The 5716-nt window shown below is 35.2% G+C and overlaps 1 long non-coding RNA gene across 2 annotated transcripts; it reads right to left on the bottom strand.

Annotated features, from left to right (window-relative positions):
• Positions 1 to 1580: 1580 nt before the first annotated feature.
• LOC114914560 (uncharacterized) lies at positions 1581 to 4896 on the bottom strand. 2 transcript variants are annotated; one of them, XR_012138807.1, is made up of 3 exons: positions 3528 to 4896; positions 2225 to 2288; positions 1581 to 1820 (listed from the first exon to the last, which is right to left on the bottom strand). It is a non-coding gene; the product is annotated as an uncharacterized lncRNA (long non-coding RNA). The 2 variants fall into 2 exon arrangements; XR_012138806.1 differs by having other exon boundaries at positions 2257 to 2288; positions 3528 to 4890.
• Between the last annotated feature and the right edge of the window lie 820 nt (positions 4897 to 5716).

Raw genomic sequence — 5716 nt, 5'->3', positions numbered from 1 at the left:
AACTGACGTGCGAAGAGTGTCTATTATGGGTGTTTCATCATAATAGTAAGGGTCTCCAATTTTGCAACATGGGTCTTCAATTTTGCAAGATGGGAAAACTTAATCACAGCCGCTGTTCCTCATCACATTACTAATCAAGGGGGTGGAGGGGCAACAGATGGCTATACAACAAAATTGTTATGCTAAAAATCCCCCAGGAGAAGTACGACTAGAAATAAATTGATAAATTCAGGTCTAGACCAAAAATAAAATAAAATAAAGAAGCAAGAAATAAAACACTACATCAAACTCAAAAAAGAAGATCTCAGACACTGACCTAAGCTTCAATCAAAATATTAAAAAAAAATAAAAGATTCCAAAATGACAAAACCAAAAAAGAAAAAAATAAACTGATAATAAAAAATATTATATCAGGGGCTCATTAGAATCTTCTACATGTAGAGTATCACCACACCTCTACCACCCTTCTGGTAAGAACTACTTTCATTCCTACAATATAAATAAAAATGAAAGAAGCTGACATCTAGAACAACGATATAAAATAGGGGCTACCACTGCAAAATTCTTTTCTTTGCAGTCCCCTTGTTCCAGGCTTCGAGCTACAAGCAGAAAGCAGAAAAAAAAAAAAAAAAACATGAAATTGTATATACATAAATACGTGCATGTACAATTCACATTTTATTAGACTAAAAGATATGAATCATCTTAATAGATGTATACCCATTTTGAAACACATTCATCATCATCTAGCATGTTAGTCTCAAGATATTAGCAGAAACAGAAAGAAAGGATGTCATGCTTCAATACCATGCTTTGCAAAAATTGGCATACCAATTAGTTATTGGAGGGTCAAAGAGCAACAGAATACTGTCTGCCGCATGGCTGTCTTAGTGCATGAGGATTCTACCACTACAGGATATGAGGACGTTCAGATGTACACAACTTTACACCTGTGCATGAAGAAGCTACTTCCATGCTTCAAACCTATGACACCAAGGTCATAATGAAGCAATAGCATCTATCATATGTACATACATAAATGCACATGTGTATATGATTTACTTATTGTCCATTCATCTAGCAAGCAATGGAGGACATACCAAAAACATGTTAGCATAGGCTACTTAGAGTACGCATGGCCAGCAATCTGCATGTCTGATCCAAAACATGAAGCAGTTAAAGATAACTTTCCCTGCTTGCTTACAAGGTTATAAAATATTTATCAATAAATTGGTTTTTCCTTTTCTTAAGCCACATGATACCGACAAAACACAAACAAATTTTTTTTTTCAAAGAAAAAGGAAAAGGAAAGACCAATAACTGCAGCAAGAGGTCCATGCACCACTTTCATGGGCCAAAATAGCCTCATTTTAGATTCCAACAGTTCCTGAGCATTCATTATAAGTGCCGAGGAAAGGATAGGAGACAAATACGGTTAAATGTGAAAATGGACAAACTTCATTTACCTAGGATGGCCCTTGTTCAATGAGAAAATATGCATAACATCATAGCATCACAAGTTTTTCAGAATTCAGATGAATGCTGAATGTTTTCAAAATGAAGGGAGGAAAGAGAAGTAATGGAATTTTCTAAAAGCAATCATTGTAGAGAAAAGGTGAAAGTTTTGCATGTTACAGATCAAAGAAGATAATCCAGGAGATCTATGCAATTTCTAGATTGAATCACCACTACAAAAGGCCAAAAAAAAAAAAAAAAAAATTCCAAGCTGCTTCTTCAGTGGCAGATTCCACATGACAAAAATCCCTTAAAGCATCCATCATCAGCAACAGCCACCTGGACTTCAACAATCTCCCCTTCCCCTTTAAAAGATTCAGCCATGCAAGGGAAAGAAGAACATTAAAAGCTGTGCTCATACACACAAAAGGCATGTAGATACCACAACAAATATTATTTGTGTTTCAGATGTCTGATTTTGACTACTAGCAGGAGTTTTAAGCTGCACTAGACTGAATTACCATTAGTTTTATACACTTATAAAACCAGAATGCCACTAAAACTTCTAGGTTGAGTAAATTACCCCCTTCTTTTCTGACTTTTACAGTTTGTTTTGCAGTTGCAGTTGCTAATGGTGCAACTTTCATATTCATGGCTGGATTTTTCATGTTTTAGCATTTAAAAAAGCAGAGTAAATAAATTAAAGGTAATATTTAAAAAATGAAATGCAAGATTTTGAAGGAAAAAAAAGGGAATATGTGAACACAACTATAACACCATATGTGAATTATTGGAACTGACTTGCTGTAGCTTCTTTAATCTTCGTGGCGATCCTGCATGTTTTAACATTAAAAAATAACAAACAAGTTAAAGACAGAATATTCTAAAATAATGAAATGAAAGATTTCGAAAAAAAAAAAGAATATGTGGACACAAATATAAATTCCAGACCCTTAATTACTGGAAAATGACTTGCTGGTGATATCTATAGCTGTTCATCAAACTCTAAATCCGGGTCTATTAATTGCAGAAATAAAGAAAATGTTTCGTTAAAATCGTCACAAGTATATGCAAGGAAAAAGAAGATTGAATCCATTATCTCCCAACTAAATATCATATGTTGATGACAACAGAAAACATGCCCAAAAACAATGATCAAAATTTGCGATGCCAAATCAATGGAAGCAACACACTGCATGCACAACTATTATATTACTGCATTGAGACCATCCAAACACTTCACACCATCCAGTCAGAACGAGAATGAAAACTGCCTGTAAGGTTGGGACAGATGGAATGTCTTGTGGAGCACATCTGGTGAGTGTAGATTCAAGGGTCGATGTGAACTCTTTGTACAACTGGGCCTCTTTAGATTGCTAACAAAATGCAGAATGTGATATCATTACTTGCTCAAAGAGTGATGAGCTCACAAGAATCATATGGAAAGAACATTAATAAGTTCTAAGTTAATAAACAAAATATTTTGGTTGCTTCAGAGGAAACCTGATTGACAGCCAAATCTAAGGCATGCTGATTAAAAATTAGATCCCTTCGTCGAGAGAGGGGAATACTTGTAGAAGTAGGATCACGTTTGTTGCTGGTGGTTGGATACTGGACGTAAGAAGGCTATGTTCAAACTAAGTCCAAATCAACATGTCAAAGAAATGCCAAAGCAGAGAAAATACAAAAACAAGGAACTACAATGGTCAAAAGGAACAAAGGAGACCCAAGAATAATTTAAGATTCACAGCATTTAAGAGACAAGATGGGTAACACTCCAACTTACATAACAAAGACCTTAGATTTGAAATTAAGTCTACATCAGATAATTCTAAGAAACAAAGAAAAATAATACAAAAAAAAAAAAAAAATAGTTTAAAGGAAACCACACAAAACCTAGATCATATTTAACACTTGATCCAGCCCTGTAACCACAAATATAACATATAGAGGCGAAAAAGAAATAAATTATTCAACTTTCTTGCTCATAGAGAAGAGAAGAAACAAACCAATATCGAGAAAACAGAAAAGAAAGAACCAACGAAACCAATTAAACAGTAACAGCTACTTGCTTGATCTGGGTAAGTCCATGCCATTGAGAGCCTCAACACCTGGCTGAACATTGAACTCAAATAAATGGAATCCAAATTCAGAGCATTCAAGAGGCAAGATATATAACGCTAAGTCGAACTTATATAACAAAGGCCTTATATATAATAGAAAATCAGGCTGCAAGAAATATTGTGAAAAAAAATAGAGAATGCCAAACTGGAAATAGTAGATCCAAGCAAAGCATGCGAAGCCCTTTAATCATATTATAACAGTAAATCAGGCCCTGCAGATACCCGACAGATATAATGTAAAGACAAAGAAAACCAACAAAGCCTTCCGCTTTCTTGCCAGCACAGAAAGTAACGAACAACCTAATTTCAAGAAAAAAAACAAAGAAAGAATGAAACAAATAAAAGAACCAAATAAACAAAAGAAAGAATATAAACACCACCTTATTGCTCGAAGTGGGTAAGACCATGCCATTGAAAGCTCCAATGGCGGATCAAAACATTGACACCAAGCCCTCAAATATTTTAGGGTTTTGGTTGGTTCATTGCCCAAAAAAAGCAGTACAATATTAAAAACAAGAAGAAATTTGGGCAAAATAAATTGCTGAAGATGAGAACAGAGAACAGCATCGAATCAAATAAGTCACCAAAAGTGGTGGAAAAAGAGAGGGGGAAGAGATGCTCACCTCGAAGAAAAGATTGTGAATTCAAGCCTTTCTTGAAAGAGGGTATTAATGGGATTACCTAATGTGAACAGGATTTCCTGTCAGAGGGGCGCGATTTATCAACTTGAGAACCTTCTCGGCTTTAGAGAGCAGCAGCAAGGTTCTAAAGAAGGGATCAGAAATCGATCATGAACACAAAGAGAAGTAAAACTGGAGGTTAGGAAAAAAGGGGCCGAAGGTTGGATACCAAGATCAATCAAAAGGAACTTGTGATCAAGGCAATGGAGGAAGGTGCCAGAGTTCAAAAGTAAAAATCTGGGTGATCATAAGGAAACCTCTCTGCAAGATCCAAAATGTTCTCTTCAAGAAAGTTTGAATCTGCAGTAAGTTCAAAAGTAAGATACAAAATCCTCTTCAAGGGATTTATCAAAACCTCCGAAAATATGGTATGGCTCAGGTCATTCCCACTCTTTTGGTAAGAAATATTATCCCTAATGCAATATACAAAATATGAAAAAATTTGGCTTCTGTGTCGATATAAAAGGGGCCCAATACTGTGAAATCCTTTACTTTGAAGTCTTTTCTTTTCCAGGCCACAGGCTATGAGCAGAATGAAAAGAAAAACATGTTCTTTCTCATGCTTTAAAAAAATCAGAGGCCCAAAAAATTATTAAATAGACACATTTATATCATTTACTCTCGTCCAGAAACAACTAATAGGATTATTAATCACCTCAGTGGTCATCAATTTGTTGAGGCATATTTGCCATCACCAAGCATGCAAGGGGAAAAGCCAAGAACTTGGCTGAATAGGCTAATTAGATTAAGGCCAAATCAACATATCAGAGGAATGCCAAAGCAGAGAAAATACAGTGGCCAAAGGAACAACGAAGACCCAAGGATAATATAAGATTCACAACATTTAAGAGACAAGATGGGCAACACTAAATCCAGCTCATATAACAAAGACATCAGATTTGAAATTGAGTCTACATCAGATATTCTGCAAAAGCAGAACAACAATATGCCAATACTGAACAGGAGAAAAATAAATTAAAGGAAACCACACAAAACCTAGATCATGTTTAAGACTTGATCCAACCCTCCAACCACAAATATAACATGTAGCAGGAGAAAAGCAATAAATTGTCCAACTTTCTTGCTCATATAGAAGAGAAGAAACAAACCAACGTCAAGAAAACAGAAAAGAAGTACCAAAGAAACCAGAGAAATGCTACAGCTACTTGCTTGAGCTGGGAAAGACGACACCTTTGGGAGCTTCAGCAACTGGCTGAATATTGAACACAAATAAAAGGAAACTCAAATTCAGAGCATTGAAGAAGCAGATAGATAACACTAAGTCAAGCTTATATAACATAGAACTTATAAATTAAAATTTAAAGCTACATGAAATATTTAGAAAAAAATAGAGAATACTACACTGGAATAAGTAAATCAAAGCAAAGCATGTGAAGCCTTTTAATCGTATATAATAGTAAATTCAGTCCTGCACAAAACCCAGAGATCTAATATCCG

Source organism: Elaeis guineensis, chromosome 2 (assembly GCF_000442705.2).
Source record: "Elaeis guineensis isolate ETL-2024a chromosome 2, EG11, whole genome shotgun sequence".
Classification (NCBI taxonomy): Eukaryota; Viridiplantae; Streptophyta; class Magnoliopsida; order Arecales; family Arecaceae; genus Elaeis; species Elaeis guineensis.
This window is presented reverse-complemented; position numbering and strand designations above follow the sequence as displayed.